General features: G+C 41.7%; 1 pseudogene; it reads left to right on the forward strand.

The window, feature by feature from the left end:
- Positions 1-3,942: 3,942 nt before the first annotated feature.
- Positions 3,943-11,820, forward strand: LOC127206167 (serine/threonine-protein kinase 16-like; annotated as a pseudogene).
- Positions 11,821-19,643: the final 7,823 nt, after the last annotated feature.

Consider the following 19,643-nt stretch of genomic DNA (forward strand, 5'->3'; position numbering starts at 1 on the left):
TAACATCAGAAAGTCAATCTTTACTGAGCAGTGGCAGTTATTATCACTTTGTGTGATATACTGACATTTAAAACTATGTAACACATTGTTTCCACAAACCACATGGTCTACAAACATATATTTTACATAGTGTCATATATATACATATATTTATATATATTGTGTATGTGTACTTTTATAGTGTGTGTACATATATATATATATATATATATATATATTGTGTGGGTGTTAGAATAACATGTTATAATAACATATGTACTTCTGATGAGACAGGGAAGAATAGGATTATGCAATCCCAATAAAAGTCTTAATACATGCCTTACAACATCTGTTGTGGCACTTCTTGATATTCTCCCTGAGAAAATTATACAACCTCCCTATAATCCAGTCTTACCATTACAAATTAGAAGGAAAGTTGTCCTGTGTACTAAGCAAGTTCAGGTATTGGTGAAGATTTAGTACTTTGTACATAGTAACTGCTCAATAAAGTTTGACTGCTGCCAAGTTGTTATTATTGCTAGTATTGCACAAATAAAAAATAAAATAAAAATTGGAAGAGTTAACTAGCTTTTCAAAGATAACACAGCCATCCATACCCTCAGGTCAGATTTGCTCAGAGGTGGTCTGGTTCCATACATTGAGACCACGAGTGGGTTATCTAAAGAGTAGCTTTCTTGATCAGTCTTAAAGTGGTACTCACTTTAACTATTCTTGCCTTCATCTCATCCTATGCAAAATAAAAGGACCCTACTACCTTTTAGACTGTCATCAGCATTTAGAAATGTTTATGATGGTCAGTGTTCAGGGCCACAAGGCAATATCTGCATATAAAAGACTTTGCTAGCTGCCATTGAACCTCAGTTTCCTTACCTTCTCAGTGGCAATGATATCTATAGACAGGTTTGCTGCGAGGGCTTAAGAAAACGTAAGAGCAGTTACGAATGCCCATCACACAGTAGGTGCTTTGTAAAGGAACCACCATAGCCATACCAATTTGTCGTGACTGCCACAGCCCCAGGAAGTCTAGGAAATCTGTCTGCAATCTCACAGAAAAAAGAAAAGCTTTCCACATGCCCGAGGGCCATGGCACAGTGAGCTACTGCTTAGCCTGTTTATTTATGAAAGTTCTTTATAGAATTTAGTGGCTGGATTGCAGCCTTGGGGCACTTAAAGCCCTGCTTCTCAGTGTTAATTTCAAGAATGATGTGGCAAAATGGGAGAGCTCTCATCCCAGGCCACCATCTGCACAGAGCGATTCCCTCTGCCTTTTGACTGTGAGCTTAAGGTGCAGGAGGCCAATCTTCCAGTTCTGTTCTGGAGAGGGATGTCTCCCTGCCACAGAGGGGAAACTGTGGTGAGTGATCGGAGTCCACACTGCTAAGGCAAAGCAGAGAATGATTTCTTATTAGCACTCTCTGCAGCATTAATAATAGCAATAGCCATGAAGTAACAAAACAGTCTCTTTGTTTGAAATATAGACGAGAAGTAATTGGCCCAGAAAGACATTATCAGCTGGAATGTTCCATATTTGCTTGATTTACCATCTTCAAGCAGTTCAAACAGCTTCGCCCAATAAACTTAAATACCCAAACTGCCCTGCCTCCGCACAGGAACATCTTTTATATTCTTGTTTCTGTAGTTCGGAACACTCTTGCTACAGAAATAAGAAATCAGAACAGACCCAATTTATTTTACTGATATTTGAAGGTAATTTTTCCCTTAATGAATGCATCTGTTTGGATGATAAACTGTCCATTAGCCAATGCTCAAGTGTTTTTATGCTCTCTGTTTTGATTATGGAGCTTTTAATGCAGTGTTGCCTCCACTCTCTTAGAATTTGCTCTGCAATCCAGCCATTCGCCAAAAAGAACAGATTGGAGAAAATGCCGGGCTGATTTTTTTTCCTGAAGTATTTTAATTCATTAAATAATTGACCTAATAGACTGCATCAGGATGCATTTCTCTGCTTGTGCTGAACGTATTGAGAGTTCATCAGTTTCGGAATGCTAAATAGATGTTACCCTCGGTATCCCATGTGTACAAACACATAATGGCTCCAGCCCAGAAATCACACGCAGTATCCAAGGCTAGACTCCACTTTTTGGTAACCAGAACAATTGCTGGACTCCCTAGATTCTGCTTCTCAAAGGAGTGGTGTGATGTTTACTTCCTGTCAGACTCACGGGGAACGTGTTCAGTGTAGTGTGAGCAGAAGACACCATACAATGTGGGGAATTAGTTACACAGTTGATGTTTCTGTCATGTGGTTAATGTGAATTACACATCTAAATTTTCCCGTAGCAGTGGCTCACAGTAAGTAGGCACTGGAAGAATGTGCAAGCACGGAAGAGAATTCAGATAACGTACAATATGGTGACTGTGGTTAATACACTGAATTCTTGGAAAAATGCAGAGAGAGGGGGTAGAATAGGATCCTTTCACAAGAAATAAAGCTCGATTGGATGTGAGCTGAGATCTGAGTTAATTAGCTGCATTTATTCCATCTGCAGTGCACATATATGCCATATCATTTGACTTGCAAGATTCATACATGTTGTCTTATCAATTAAAACAATAAAGTAAAAACAGAATGCAAATGAGTATAGTGTGGTCTCAGTCTTGTTGCCTTTCAAGCTGCCTTTGGATATGAGCACATATATATCTTACATAAACACTCTATATTTCAACTTCCTGCCAGAATCGGTGTATGTTTTGCTTCAGTGTGTGTTTGGCTTCCAGTGTGAGGAAACAATGTTTGACAGCGACATTCAGTTTCACTGGGCCTTCATGGAGAAAACTGTGGAACAATATTAAGCTGTTTCGACAAGTAGCTTTGCGTTTCCTTAAGGTTTATTCTGCAGTATCACTTAGCATCCCGACCTACGAAGGAAGTAATCCTCTCAACACTAACTTGTGTAAATAAGGGCAAACGAACAACCTTTGTATCCAGAGCTATACATCACTGAAATCCAATATGCTTTCCAAAGAGAAACTGATAAAAACCATGTGCTTTTACCACAGCTTTCTGTTTGTTCAACCCTGATTTATATGCTTAAAAGGCTGCAAAACTCATCCCATCTCCCAAAGAAAACCTTGTTCTTTCTACACTCTAAATTTTAAAAAATATTTTATTAATTTATTCATATTACATCTCAATGGTTATCCCATCCCTTGTATCCTCCCATTCCTCCCTCCCTCTCACTTCCCCCTTATTTCCCTCCCCTATGTCTGTGACTGAGGGGGATTCCCTCCCCCTGTATATGTTCATAGGGTATCAAGTCTCTTCTTGGTGACCTGTTATCCTTCCTCTGAGTGCCACCAGGCCTCCCCATCAAGGGGACATGGTCAAAAATGGGGCACCCGAGTTTGTATGAAAGTCAGATCTCACTCTCCACTCAACAGTGGAGAATGTCCTGTCCATTGGCTAGGTCTGGGTAGGGGTTTGAAGTTTATTACCTGGAGCTACACTCTAAATTTTACACAGTAGGGATGTTAGAAAGAGCCCTTCAAGTTGAAAAGTGTGTGCCAAGAATGGAGACTCCTCACCCAGTGCCCTAAAGCTACCTGACATCCATGGGTGACAGTCATATTTGCAACATTTTAAGGGTCCCAGGAGCAGAGTCTTGAAAAAGACAACTTTAAATACTCAGGTGCTAGAATGACATTAAAATAGTTTCCTCACAGAAAAAAGGAAGAAAGAAAAGAGTGACCCAGTAACAACAGTCATTTGGGTAAACCAGTATTTGTCAGAAAGGCTTGCTTCTGTCCATTTTCCCTAGTCAAGGGGTTGCTGAGATACTGCTGGTAACACACAAACATATGCACACACATGCACATGCACACACACCCCACTCTCTCCTTGCTATGTTAGATATGAAAACTCTAGAGTGTGGAGTATCAAGTGCATAGCCCATGTGCACTAACGCAGGTGGTGCTACCACCATGGCGGCACCCTGCTGTTCCCGCAAGATGAAGCCCTCCTCATCAGCCGTCGGTTTGGTTCAGGGCCATGTAAAAGGAGCAGGTGGACTTCCTGGCTCACATGCTTCCTGAATGCCGATCTTGTCATTTATCACTGTAGCTCTGAGAACTTTTCTTGTGTCTTTTTTTTTTTTTTTTTAGACGATCCCTCACTGGCAGTCATGAGGCATAGCTTTTATTTGGTGTTGAGATGTGTAAAAATTGTTAGGAGTGGGATTTAATAGGGTCAGTTGGAAATATTGGCTTTTCATTTTTAATTTTTATAGTTCACACACACACATACACAAAAACCTCATTCAGTCAAGGAAACTCCTGCTGATGCATTAGGTCCAGCACAGAGCTTCAGAATGAGTCCTAAAAGGAAGGAAGAAAGAAAATTCTGTAAACCCAGAAACATTGGAAGCACACTGCTTCCGAAACTGACACAATGATGCCACACCCTTCATGATTTAATTATATTTTCAGTTAGATAAGTCAAAAGCAAATATATATACAAAACTAATAGTAAAACAACAGGAAAAATCATCCAAGTGAATGATAGGGAAATCAAGTTTGAGGAATTCAGACCTAATGATGACATTTTGATTTGTCACAGGAACTTGTCTTCAGAATAGTCACACACAATGGGAAACTTTGTAACTATGGAAATGCTGGTAAAGAAGATAAACTGAATGTCCACGTTTATTCCTCTGTTTTAGAGTGGAAAGCTTACGAAAATGTGAAGGATTTCTTTTGGCTCATTCTTAAGTTCCCATCACCTAGTATGGTACTGTTTACATTGTAGATGCTTCTTAAATGTTTATTCAGTGGATGAAAGCATTAGGTTACTTGCTAGTCTGCTAAAAATCCCAAACTATTCTTGCAACCTCAAAGTGGGAACTTATAATCCTCAAAGGATGTGCAGCCTTGATTGACACATAGAAAGTGCTGAGTAGTCTTCCAGAGTGGCTGGCATCTATGGCCCAGGCACGAAGAAGGAAGTGTCTGATCATGAAAGTTAAAAGGCAGCCAGGGTTTCAGGTGTGTAAGCCACTTTAAACTCTGTGCATTGCATTTGGTATGCACACTTTCAGAATGTGGAATTTACTGTGGCCTTGCTCCGAAATAAAGGACAGGACAGCTCATAAAACCCTCAAATATCTTGCTTCCATGTTTACAGAATCTGCACAGCTCTGCGTACCTCATTACTCCAACCTAGACATCCCCAGAGATGGAGTAGAAGCCTATGAGGGCTCAGCTCCCTGGACATTAGGGGGGGGGCCTTCCGAACTACATCACCTCAATCTCGGTAACTCCCCATGGATGTGCCGGAGGCTGACCTAATCTGAATAGTCTCTCAAAGACATGCCCAGAGGCTTATATTTTTTCCAGGCTGTTCTCGATCTTGACAAACTGACAATCAATATTGCCGACCACACTGAATGTGTGACAGCCTGAGACCTGGCAAGGTTACTGTGATCTGCTATTATCTATGGCAAGGCTACAAATTTATATATTGGCATGCTGTGTTAATAATGACTGCTTTTAGACTCACAGCTTACGGCTTGCCATTGTAAGAAGCTCTCACCATCCCTGAAGAATGTTCAACTATAATATTTAGCCTTAGAGTAAATGAGAAAAGAAACGTTTTCATAAATGTGGGAGTGTCACAGATCTTTTAGTTCAATAATTAGATCATTTGTGTCTTAAAATCAGTACATTTTTATTATTGACTAATTCAATAATTGTTATTGAATTATAAGATTTTCTTCAGAGACTGCAATGGGCTGGACAACTGGACATCGGTCTCAGTGATGAGTGAATAAAACAAGGTCCTATCCTCAAAGAGCTTTTAGCTTGGAGAAAGAGGCTGAAGATGGGCTTTTGTATAAAACAGTGTATTCTGAGCTGTACTTGATATTTCTGTAGCACATAGGGGAAGGTAATGCTGTACTTAGAATCACCAGGAACCAGCAAGAAAAAAAGCAGTGTGTGTAGACAGCCTGGGGAGATAACAAAGAGTGAGGCAGGCTGGCATGCCCTTTATATACACTCACAGTACCCAGGATGGCAGTGTATATAAACTTATTCCAAATATTTTATTTATTTACTTGCTTATTTATTATCTTTCAATTTACAAGTTCGAGTGCTTGCCACCGATTTATCTTTGCTGTGGCAGTTGGATGCGACTCAGGGAATGTGAAACTTTACTTCAATAGCCCAGTATTCTACAGTACAGTCGAGGGGCAAAAGTACATATATTGTTCTGTGATTGCTTTGTACATAAGAGGATGAAATTGGTAGCCATACGCACAGTACAGACAGAAAGTTCCATAGGACACCAGGAATATGATAATCAAAATGAGATTGAAAATGGAGGACTGGATTTGAGAAAAACATGTGTGAAAGAGATCTGAGCTGAATTATAGGACAGAACACGATGGTAGGGCAGGACACAGTATTGGGCATGGATTTCGAAGTGGTGGGCCTGGATAAGGAGGAGATGCAAGGACCGGGGAAGCATCGAATTTGTACAGGCTTTTGTTTGTTTTTGAGATAGGGTCTCATGTAGCCCAAACTGACCTTTCCACATAGCTGAGGATGGTTTTGAACTTCTGATCCTCCCAAACTCTATCTCTTGCGTCCCAGTCTTACAGGCATGTGTCTCAAGACTATTTACGTGGTACTAGGGCAGCGATTCTCATCCTGTTGGCTGGGACTCCTTTGCCATACCTTATCTCTAAAAATATTTACATTATGATTTATAACAGTAACAAAATTACAGTTATGAAGTAGCAATGAAAATAACACACACACACACACACACACATATTTTCACAACATGATGAACTATATTAAAGGGTCACAGTTCTAGGAATACTGAGAACCACTGCACTATGGTGTCAAATTTAATGCCTTGAGTGTGCCAGGCCAACACTCTGCCAACAGAGATACATCTCAATCCTTGAAATGCAGGTTTGACTGGCTTTTATAAACTTTTGTAGACTCCTGAGTAGAAAAATGACAAGGACTTGCTAATCATCTGTCAGCAAGACAGCTCTCCAGCTCTATCTCAAGTCCTTTCTCTTCATGGGACATTTTGCATAACATCAGACCCCCAGGGGGCTTCTCTCACACAGAAGGAAGTTTATTCATTGCAAGCAGGTACAAAAGACATTTTCGATGTTTGAGGCTGTCTGCTCTTCCTGTATAGGAGAGATATGAAAGTCTCCTCAATCTGTCAAGCTTTCTATAGCACAAGCCCAAGTCAACATTCCTGCAGATTATCTGCTTTATTCTCAGTGCTGCTGAAAATGATAGAGAAAAAAAAAAGTCTGAAGCACTGAGGGTAATGCCCGAGAAAGGAATCCAGAAATGGAAGGAATGACAGGACTGAGAACTCAGAGAAAGGGAGGGTAGACCTGACTTCCAATAAACCCTAATGCACAATCAAGTTGGAGGCAGATTTCTTTAAGACAAAGAATGTATTTTATGAATTGCAATCATTTTCATTGTCTAAATACGGGTCATATTAGGCTGTGTTTCCTCCTCTCAATCTGCCACAGCTTTGGCATATGCTATTCTGTCTGCCTATGTTGCCTACAGACCCCTTTCCCTTCAGGACACCTTTGTCCATAGTCTGGTCTTTTCCTATTTTATCTTCATGTTTCTGCTGGAACATGGTGCTTGCAGACAGCCATTCATTACATCTTTACGTGCCTATCATTCTCTTCCATATCAATGGACACTTACCCTCCATGGCAGTTCTTGAAGTACGTACTTTGCACTCAGTGAATCTGGACAGAGGGAGAATTTGATTTCACCCACCAATGTGTCCTTGGCACCTACAGTCTGTCTTGCATAGAAGGTGCTTCCACTGCACATCACTGAATGGGCATGTATGTTGTCAGATGCTATGTGTGAGGGTAGGTGGCTGCCTTGCTCAGGAGTTTGAGGAGAGCAATAGTGGAGAGTTGCCTTAGCTTGTGAACAAGCCTTCCAAAAACCTACGATCCAAAGGATGTTCTATGCTTTCCAGACAGCATAGATTTGACCAGAATAGCATTCTGAATCTTTCTGTCAGACTTCAGGGAATGATCCTGTGGGGAACCCTGCAAAGTTTCTGACTTCTTGACATGAGTCTACAAATCAGTTCTCATCATTGCAGTGTTCCCGATGTTTCGTATTTCCAACCTTTATTTCAGCTGTTAACACTGAAACATGACAGGATGGAGAATACACTGAATTAGACATTCAGATTAGAACATTTGAAAATTACCTACCAATTAGCAAACCGGAGAGGATTTTGTAACCAATTAGTCTCTTCTTTCATAGTTTGTTTCATCAGAAAAGTTAAAGTAATCCTTATGGAAGGTGCAGTTGTGGGTCAAGTCAAGATATGAGGACCAGTAGCTTGCTGTGTAGAGCTGCAGGATGTGTATCCAAGGGAATCTTCTTCAACATTGTAGGTTTTGTTTTTCGGTAGACACAGCACACCACTCATCACTCACACACCACTTCAGAGCCTTATCAGCATCCCGAGTGGTGAGCGGCGGCTGCCTCTAGTGGATGCAGACTTTCTCAGCTTACCTAAAGGGGCATCAATCATTCTTCATTTTCAGTGTTCAGACTTGCTCGTCAGTTAGTACCAACACTTCCTGCAGCCTTGAAAATTACTTCTGAATAAACACAGGGCCAGGACAGCTACAGTGATTGACAGCTCTGAAGTCCTCCAGTGCTTTATGTTTCAAAGCCAGTGTGTATGCAGATGTTTCCTCATTGCTGATGTGTGGATGTCATTTAGCGTAGTTGCCTCTGAGAGAAGAGTGGCATGGGTTAGACTGTCGAGAGTCTTGACGGGGATTTTGTGCCTGCAGCACACATTTTAGAGAGCTCTGTATCAGACTTGAGATTTGAATGGGGGTGGGGGTGGGGGCTACTGCTTTCACAGCACAGCTCACAAAGTTGCCATATGGGAAAACTTTCTTTGTGGATCACAGTAAAAAAAAAAAAAAAAGTAGGACTCCTGAGATAAACACAGGTCTTTTCTCCACAAAGGAGTAAGCATTCTACTATCTAGGCATGGATTTACAGCTATCTGCACAAAGATGGACGTGAGCATGGCTTAGGATGTGACAAGGGGTCAGAGAGAGAAGGTAATGGATTGACTAATAAGATGAGTCCTCATAGTGGACAAGCTATGCATATGGATTTTCTTTTTTTCCAAGGCATGGGATGACATAGTCTGGTGACTGCCTTTCTCACAGCGGTATAAAGAATTTGGTGGCCGGCTTGAGGGGACTATTTCTGGAATAGGGGAGGTTTGTGGATCTTTCCGTCTTCCAATGCAGGCAGCAGTCTTCTCTACCTGTGAATATTAGTGACCACGTTTGCATAATAAAGAAAGTCAGTGGTGTCAAGCTACTGTTTCTAACTGACCATATGCTGGATTTCATTGGCTGTTCGTTCCCATTGCCTAAGGAGTCCATTTGGTATTCACTCAGATGGTGGTAGCAAGCTTATTGGCATGGAAGAGTGCTCATAGTGTTCAACAGTGCAGAGCTAATGATGAAGCTCATAGCTCAGGCTCTGGGTTATTCACCCTTTATTGCTTACAGTCAACACTAGCACAGCCTGAGGCCTAACAAGCACTTACAAGGTATGATTATCAGAGCAGTGAAGTCAGTAGGATGACAATGCTCATGCTTAACTGCCCCCACTGGACTTTTAACTCTTTAAAAACTAGCCATGTGCTTTGTTTATCATTGTTTTATGGGAGGGGAGCTCAATTCCTGGTCTAAGTAAGTAAGGGATAAGTAGTGTTTGGTGGATAGGCTGGAGAAGTGGCTCAGTGCTTTAAGGCTAGGCTCGCAACTCAAAATGGTACTTGATGGAATGACAAGGTTTTCTCATTCTCTGGATCTCCTCTTCTTATCACCCCCCCCACCCCCTGCCCCGCTTCTGATTTGTGCTCTGCATTCCTGCCGCCACAACAAGCTAAGTGGCCCAGGGTTTCATGTTCAGTATGTATCATTTCAACAAAACCCGAAGTCTCCCATCACTAACTGTACAAGGATCTGAGGAGGTAGACTATTCTAGTCATTTGGGGCAGGAGTGAAGATAGTGACAAAATAGGAGCAGCAAAGATGGAAACTACCAGGCTCATCACTCCTGCTGCTGCACCCTGAGTAAATGAGTAAACCCGAGGGCAAAATGATAACGGTTTAAAAATGTTAGCTTTTGTGTCCGAATCAGATGATACTGTAGCTGGAATACCAAGAGATTATTTGTTCATTATGTCCCCTTTCGATTGCTGTAACCCCTCCATATGGCAGACACTGCCTCAGCCACTGATAATGCGAAGTACTACAAGATCGTTGTCAATGAGTGCATAGGTCTAGCTGAGCCATATGTGTAAGCAGCTGCACTGCATTGACAAATCAATGGCTCAAACGGACAACAGCATCACAAAGTAGAATTTATCATTTACTTTTTGAGCCCCTCTTTTGTCTGCTGCAGAAAACGCTAGGTCAAGAAGAAATCGTTAACTCGGTCAGGATGTTTTGGCTCTATAGTCTCTTATAGTTGTGTGATCAAGGACTAGGGTCTTCAGAAACCTTCCATGAGCTGAGAACATGGGGGCTTTCTTATTGATGAGTGAATACTAGATAGAGCACGTGGTTTTCTAAATTTAATTAAAAGGTCCCAAACTTTTACCTGGGTGAGCTCCGGTGAGTTCATGAGATTAAAGGGATTGAACAGAAGGCTCTGAAGGAAATCTAGGGACAAACAACAAAAGAACAGATCCCTTAGCGACAAGTAAGAAAAAAGGACTATCCGAAGTCAGTGAGACAGTCTTTGCTCAGGCACAAAGCAGCATGATCTGCTGGCCCCACAGTCCATTGCCTGGAAGAGTCCACTCTCTCTGGAAGAAAGACCATCCTTGAAGAGGCTGTGCACTGTGTGTCTGCTACTGGGGGATTGTTACCATTGACAATACTGCTCCTGGGGGACTGTCATCCAGAAACTGGGGGAAGGTGGACTCTGCTATGTGGACCTAGTAGAGGGGTTACATGACAGATACTTCTACACTCTGAAGTCAATCCTGCATCATGAGCAGCAGGGCCAAGAAGAGGCACAGTGAGAGACAGACATGCATCGCCTCTTCCAGCGTCCAAACATTTTCACCCCATGGCTTATTGTCTGAAGGAATGAGGTGCAAAGCATAAAACCTGGCTGCTGCTACCATTCTTCAAGAGAGGTATGCTGTGGAATGAGATAGAAAGTCTGCAGGACCGAGGCACCTTCCTGACTGAGGACCAAATCCTTCTGTTGTTGCTGGGTATCTATAGAGGCATAGAGACCATTCATGCCAAAGGTTATGTGCACAGGGACCTGAAGGCCACCAATATTTTGCTTATTGATGAGGGGCAGTCTGTTTTAATGGACTTGGGTTTTATGAATCAAGCATGCATCCAGGTGACGGGCTCATGCCAGGCCCTAGCTGTATAGGACTGGGTGGCCCAGCGGTGCACCGTCTTCTACCAGGCACCTGAACTTTTTTCTGTGCAGAGCCACTGTGTCATTGATGTGCAGACTGATGTCTGGTCCCTAGGCTGTGTGCTGTATGCCATGGTGTTTGGGGGAAGGCCCTTACGATGTGGTGTTCCAGAAGGATGATAGTATGGCCCTTTTTGTGCAGAATGAACTCAACATCCCACAAAGCCCCTGGCGTTCTTCAGCATCTTGGCCTCTATGATGACTGTGGACCACTAGCAGTGCCCTCACATTTCTGTCCTCCTCAGTCAGTTAGAGGCATTGCAGCCACCAGCTCCTAGCCAGCATAACACCCACATCTGATCAAATCAATGGGCATGTTGGGAAGATGGCCTTGAAGCAGCTCTCATCCCTCATTGGAATTCCTTCCATTCTACCCTTGATGGGTCTTACAGCTAGGAGAAATGATGGTGGGTCCTTGGACTTTCTGCTTTTTTATTCCAATACCTGAGCAAGGTGCCTAGGTTGAGTTGGGAGAAAGTGAAACAGAAAATATAGCTCAAAGCTGGGCTGCTGGGTGCACATCATGTTCTGCCTCCAAATACGGGAGCAGGAGAACACATAAACAAGAGAGCAAAATGAAAACAGAATAAAGAAAGAAAAGACAAATGGGACTTCCTACTAACATGGTGACCATAAGACCAGTCTCTTTTGGCTATCTGTTTCCTACTTCTCTCTTCAGACACCTTTTTTAAAAAAGAAAATCTCAGCTCTTGGCTTGTGAGTTGGGATCAATCAGGGAGGCAGGCACTGTTAGGAAAGATGCTGTCTCTAGAAGGCAGAGAGGGACCAAGAAAGCTGGCTCCTCAGACAGGTTTCCTGGCTGTTACCATGTGTGCCTTGTCCCTCCCACTCCTGTGGGCACCTTCTTTCTTTTCTAGCACAGTGAGGGTTTAGGGGAGTCATGACAGGAATCCCCTTGTTGTGCCAGAAGACGGGAAAAAAGTTTTATCTATTTTTTTCCTTTTCCCATGGAAGTCTTTCACGGAAACTGATGTGAGATCTTAGATTTTAGAAGCTTTGCCTCATTAAAGAAGCTGCGGCATTCTCTCCGAGTTCCCGCACTCCTGGCTTCCATCACTTGCACAAACAGTGAGAACAAACAATCCTCTCCCCACTGCCTCCGCCCCCGAATCCATCTCAGCTAGCAGCTAGCATCTCCTTCTTCTCTCCCAGGCCTTTCTCCTAGGACTGAAGATTTATCTTGGCCTCACTTCAGACATTCCCCTCTGCTCTTCCACTGGCTGTGTTCTTCTCCAATGTTGCCTCCGCGCCTCCCTTAGCACTCATTAATTAACTGCTTGTCGCCGAGTGAATGAACGAGAATCGTTGTGTTTGGCTATAGCGAAGATTATGACATTTTGCAAGCACACACACACAGACACACACACACACACACAGACACACACACAGGGGGGGGGGGAGAGAGGAGAGAGAGAGAGAGAGAGAGAGAGAGGAGGCGAGAGAGAGAGAGGAGGAGCGGGAGAGCGGGCGAGAGAGAGAGGAGAGAGAGAGAGAGAGAGAGAGAGAGAGAGAGAGAGAGAGAGAGAGAGAGAGAGAGAGAGAGAGAGAGAGAACTGAGGAAATATCTTGGGTAACGCATAGACAAAAGATGTAAACTTAGGGGGAAAAAACCCACCTCTTAAAACCTGTTGAAGCAAGTAACCAAAATAGAAAGGAGGGGGAAAGAGGTTGATTATTTGGTGACATTTACTTATTCCGACATGATATTTTAAAAGGCAAATACAGAAGCAGGAACTTGCTATTTAATGGAGGTTCAGGTATTTCAAAGCCTGCTTATCTCTCCAGCCCGTCTGGTGTTTCCATGGTGTCCCCTTTCCGCTTCTATTAGTCTGGAACGTGGGCAGCAAGCTGATGAACATTTTTAATGAGTAAATCCTTTTCTACACCAAATTTTATAGATAATTAAATCTGATTTATAGGGCAGGCTTCCGAGACAGTAAGAGAGGGAGGAAAGGAATGAGAAAGGGGGAGGGGGCCAATTATTTGAGCTCTGAGTGGGCTCTGTCTGAGTGGGCTCTGCTTTGTGTGTGTAGCCTTCCCAGCAGGCACCCTGCTCTGCAGGGTTGGCAAAGCTTTTTGAAAGCATAATGAGCTTTAGGGAACGGATTTGCCCATGGGTTTTTGTTATTGTTGTTTGTTTGTTTGTTTGTATCATGGCTGATTTGGTTTTAATATTTAGGCAAGGAAGTTCTGTTGCTCCAACAAGAGAATCTGATCTTTATTCTGTGCTCTCTCGTTTTACTTAAAGTTATACCCAAAGTAAAAAAAATAGATGCTATGGAGTTTACTCTTGTGGATGGATATGTATTAAGCATTGGCTCTGGAGCTGAACCAACCAGTTACGAAGGCAGTTCAGAGTGTGTGTGTGTGTGTGTGTGTGTGTGTGTGTGTGTGTGTGTGTGGTGAAGTAGAGTCACTCAGTGGAAAAAAACATAGACAAAACAAAGTCTAAAGAGGATACAGATACTGGGAGAAGGTGGGAAATGCATTGGCCAGATTCACATTGCTTATCTGTTACAGGCAGGTTTAGCCCGAAGGTCCCATGTCTGTGACTTGCAGGTTTGCTCTTTCCCACATGTAGGGCTGGTTAAAAGCAACTAAATCGGGACAGTGCCTGCAACATCGCCACATGTATTAATCGACCTTGAAATGCTGTGTGACCTGGTGGTTTAATTACCATCTCATTCGCAGTGGCCTGATAAGTTTGTAGTAACTATTCTACTTTTTGATTTGCAGCCATCAATAAAACGAAGATTACCTTGGTTTGAGTCACAAGGCCCACACGACTGGGAATTGCTGCAACCTTCAGTACACATAAGATTTTATCAATCAAACTTCTTAGTTTGACTTCTTTCTGAAGGAACATGTTCAACATGGGGTTTTAAAAGCCAAGATCATTCCCATCATCAGCCGTTATTATCATTGTCAATTATCATGAGTGACACATGTGTCTGATATTTTACATAAAAATTTAAAACACAATTAGTCCCATGAATAAGATATTAAATGGCACAGTGCCAAGTTGTGCCCTAATGCTTAGCTTCCATGACAACACTGAGAGAGAGGCCTGTGGGAAGTTTCCTTGTACCTTAGTTTTCTTTTGATTTATTTTTTCATGACTAATAAATATCAGCACGTAATTTGTTAAAAGTAGAAAACATACAAAAAATGGAAGTTTAATTCCCAGACTCAACTGCTAACACAGGCTTATACTTTCTTGTGTCTGTGTACTAACATGGAACCAAGATCCGGAGCTGTGCTACTATAGCTCGGTCTCTCAACCGTACAGTAGATTATCTTTTCATGTCTACACACAAGCACACACACACACACACACACACACACACACACACACACACACACACGTCTACCTCAATATTTTAACAACTTTACTGTCCTAGCTGTATAGTTAGAAAATATTTAAGATTTCTGTTAGGGATTTATGGTTAGTTCTTGTAAATATTTATTAAAATGAATCATATTCTGTTTTACTCTTATTTTCAATATCAAATCACATGGGCTTATATGTATATACACACAAGTAATACATTCACTACATATAGTATGTACAAGTACCCCAAGGTCATCCATCCATTTCCATTACAATCATAAAATAAACCAAATCATTCCTTTTAAAACCACACTTCGATAGGCTACATTATTTAAAGATAGGCAAGTGAGGATGGTAGCTATTAGCAAAACTGTCTTAAAATAATGCAAATTAAAAAAAAAAACCTTCATGGATCAAGTCATTATTACTATTAAATCAGTGTCCCTTAGAGGGAAATAACCTAAGGACCCAAGTTCCTTTCTTAGAAGGTTGTTATTAAAAAGTCTCTGTGGTTTATTGATTTCTTTAGTTCTGCTTCCTTAAGAATACAGAGTTGCTAAGAGGACTGAAGGCAATGCTGTGTTCTTGTTAAGATTGTGTTTGGAAACAATAGAGAACCACATGACTTTTCATTCTGAATATTTCTCATTCTCACCAGGCACACCCATCACCCCTGCTCACTGGTTGTCTTCAGCTTAGCTTTTGTTAGGGACTGGTTTACTTTTCTTAGGAAGAGCCTCCGATTAAAGCTTAGTGGGTTTTCCTTGTACTGCTAGTGTCTTGGTCGGTTTATGTTTTGGTTTTGCTTCCCTCTTTGCTTTAATCCTTTCACCTGGAACATGGAGAGTGTTGTCTTTTGTCCCCATTCTTTGTTGTAATATTTTCTGAACTTCAGTATAATCTTGCTCCAACTTTAAACTCTCCTAGTTCCACTTTGTTGAATGTAAACTTAAAAGCATAAAATGGTCTGCCTGGACATGGAGATATTTAATTCAAGATCTCTATTTAAGAGACTGGGAAATCAAACACAGAGTAGTAAGTGGCATGCTTGTAGTCGTCACACAAAAGAGATGTCAACCCACTTTGGCCTCCATTTGTGGCCTCTGTACCAAGAGTTTTTAGTGGTGGCTCCTGGCTATGGAATAAACTGCATCTGAGCAAGAGTTTTCTAAGTCATCTACTTAATGCCAGCTTATGTACTATGAGGTGAAACGTCTCACCTTCTGGCTAATAAACTGTCTGTCTTTTGGGGCTTTTACAGTCTTGGGAAGGGACACATCTTGGGTGATTATTTTCTTTTGGAAAAATGTTTGGAAATTCTCAACACCTTCATTCAGCTAATTGACAAGCAGATTGTATATTATCTTATTATTTTTTTACATGTAATATATAATACATAGATGTAGAATTTGGTGAACAATTAGCAGCTCTAATGATGGAATCACGTGATTTATCTATGCTGAATGTGCAGGTGTTAGTATTGTTTTGGTTTCTTTTCCTGCTGCTGTTATGCAATGCCCTGAAAAGCAACAGATGGGACAAAGGATTTGTTTGGTTTTCAATTCAAGTGGTGTTCACCACGGTGAGGAACTCAAGGCAGTGGGAGCTTGAAGTAGTTGGTTACAACATTGTATCCACAACTAGGAAACAGGACTGTCAGTTCACTTTCTCCATTCCATCTGGTCCGGGATCCCTGGCAAGGAATGATGCCATCCACAAGATGAATCTTTTCACCTAAGTTATTATAATCAAGATAACATCCCCCACACGCATACACAGAGGCCATTTACCAGGTGATTTCACACTTTGTCAAACTGACAATAAACAATAACTATCACAAATACTATGGATCACTGATAGCATAGATTTTATGGTCAGAAAGAGTATGGACGGAAGCTGAATGAACTGGGACTATGTCAATATGACTCAGTTATTCATTAGCAAAATTGGTATAACAAGGCTCGGTGTGATATTATTGTGATAGTCAAGTAAGATAGTATGTACCTCATTGTCCTTTATGGGGACTGCCACTGGGCGAGTCCCTGGTAAATGCTACTTGGTATGGTCCTTGCCTGTCTTTTATTCTTCTTGCCAATTTCACGAGCCTTCACACAAAATGCTGCCTGAAAGAAAACATGGAAGACAGTTGTAAAAGTCTAAACATATCAATTCTAGTTTCCCGCTTTCTTTTTCTAATCAAAGAATTCTTGCTGAAGGTGCTATGTTATAAATGGACTCTTCAAAAGCCACTTGTAACAGTGGTCTGATCATTTTTTCCTTGATGAGAAATATTTTGGTCTATTAGCGAGAAGAAAGATCAGCTGAACATTAATCAAAAAGCTTCATCGTGGTAGACGTGTGCATACATCACAGAGGCTGCCAGCAAAGTCGGGCGCAGTGCTGCACGTATTGACGTGGTCTCAGACTGCTGAAGTGGAGCCTCATGACTCTGTGCATGGGGCAATCTTCAAATATTCTTTAAAAAAAATCCATATGTGCTATTACTTTAAGAGGAGTTTATTTGATTTTATTTTACTTACATTTCCCCCCCCCTTCTCTTAGGCAATTAATTTCTTGCTGGTACTGTGCCTAGAAACAGTAGGAGAAAATGAGTCGCTGGAAGTGTGTTTTTAAATTAGCAATCATCTCAGAGACATGTGCACTTAGTCAATGTGTTTATTTCTTGGTTATTGCCTATTTTCTAAAAATACCTAGACACGGGCTATGTGTTTCTTGGTAATTCCTTGATCATAATAAAGGCTGCCAAAATTTGCCATTTTGGAGTTTTTACCTGATTTCTTGGATTATACAAGGGGTAGATCTCGCCCAGGTGGACAGTATCTCACCCGCAATCCCTCCTCTGCTTCACGTAAATGCACAATCAAAAATTTTGGACAAAAATCAAGAAAGAAACTGAGAAGATAGTTAAGAGAAAAAAGTGTTTGTTCTGTGAGCATGATTTGAGATCCCAAGCACCCATGAAAACAATGCAGTGGCACACATCTGTAACCCTAGTGCTGGGTAGCAGATGCCAGTGAGGCAGAGACAGGCAGATTCCTGGAGCTCACTGGCCAGACAGCCTTTTATCCACTTGGCGAGTTCCAGATTTATTGAGAGACCCTGTCTAGAAAAATAAGATGGACAAGCTGATTGAAGAAGACATTCATCAACTGGCTCTAACCTCCATGTGCATGTTCACACACATATGCACACATACCCACAGAAGCACATGTATAGGAAACACACACACACACACACACACACACACACACACACACACACACACACACCAGGTAATATTTAAAGTGAAACACGAAAAGAGAAAATTTAAAAAGGGGGGAGGGGAGGAACAAGTAACCATACACATCAACCAATATTCTTAGAAAGATTTGAAAGGGAAGCCCCATTTAGAGCTCAGTTGTCACCAAAAAAGGAGGTTTCACAGGGTGTAAATTCCCTGTCAGGGTGGAGGACTGTTATTTAGCTATTTGCCAGCATGCCATTATATCAGCATATAATGGGACAGAGTTATCCAGAAAGCAGCAATCAGGGATTCAGGGCTAGAAAAGTGTGTGCCCCCGCATCTCTCTCTCTCTCTCTCTCTCTCTCTCTCTCTCTCTCTCTCTCTCTCTCTCTCTCTCTCTGTGTGTGTGTGTGTGTGTGTGTCGCTGTCTCTGCCTCTGTCTCTCTGTCTCTGTCTCTCTCTCTCTCTCTCTCTCTCTCTCTGTCTCTGTCTCTCTCTCTCTCTCTCTCTCTGTATTTAATAAGGTCCACTAAGCTCTCAATCACACATTGTCAGAATTCTCTTTCCTACTTTCTCCTTTTCCCCAAGGCCCTCTGCTCTATCTAGTATGCCTGGCGTAGCTTTAGAGATGTGATACTGTATCAGGAAATAGGGAAGTATAAGTTGTGAGTCTCTGAGGAGCATTGTATTGGGTTTATAACCCATTTGGAAATGTAACCACAATTTCATTTCATCCCACAGACCCCCATGGAGCAGTAACGGTGGAGAGTCGGATGATTCACCTAATTTCTTTGATGTAAATTTAAAATTTCTCCTGACAGATTATGTCGGAGGACTGGGGCTTGAATGCATCATCCTGAAGAATTTTTTTTGCAGTTGCCCAGAAATGTGGGGCTAGAGAGAACAGATGCTTGGAATGCGGCTGACATTTCCAGGTTTTTATAGCCCTGGTACATAGCCCACTAACTCCAGAATGCCTCACACATGGAGGGGGGATCGTTTGTCACCTTGATGCCAGGATGACATAGCTCTAAATGAAATGGATTACTTCTTTCTACCCCAATCCCACTCCTGGCTCAGACAGCCAAAGCAGAGGAATGGCAGGCATGTGTTGGTCACTCTGTTTATGCATGGAAGGCAGAGGGGTATTGGCATTTGCTTTGTGGTAGAGGAAAGAAAAGTCTCCAAAAATGCTCAGGAGAGCAGTAAGTAACAATTTCTTTCATGCTCAGATAAGGTATGGTTTGTTTGGCAAGAGTGATCTCATTGTGACTCATATAAATAATAGTCATTAAAAGTGCATTTAAATTATGAACAATGAACATTGAAGCAGACAGTATACACCTATACATACCATTCTTGCTATTTAAATGAAAGCATTTTTTTCAGGGCAACTCAGAAACTTGCCAACTCTGAAAATCTGGACAACTTCCCAGACAGTAGATAGTTTGCATTTTGTAGACATTATAGTCATAAAAACTCTAAGGCAGGTCTCCTAGGTTTCAGGGAATTATTCCATTGTGGTTT

This window comes from Acomys russatus, chromosome 23, assembly GCF_903995435.1.
Source record: "Acomys russatus chromosome 23, mAcoRus1.1, whole genome shotgun sequence".
NCBI classification, from domain to species: Eukaryota; Metazoa; Chordata; class Mammalia; order Rodentia; family Muridae; genus Acomys; species Acomys russatus.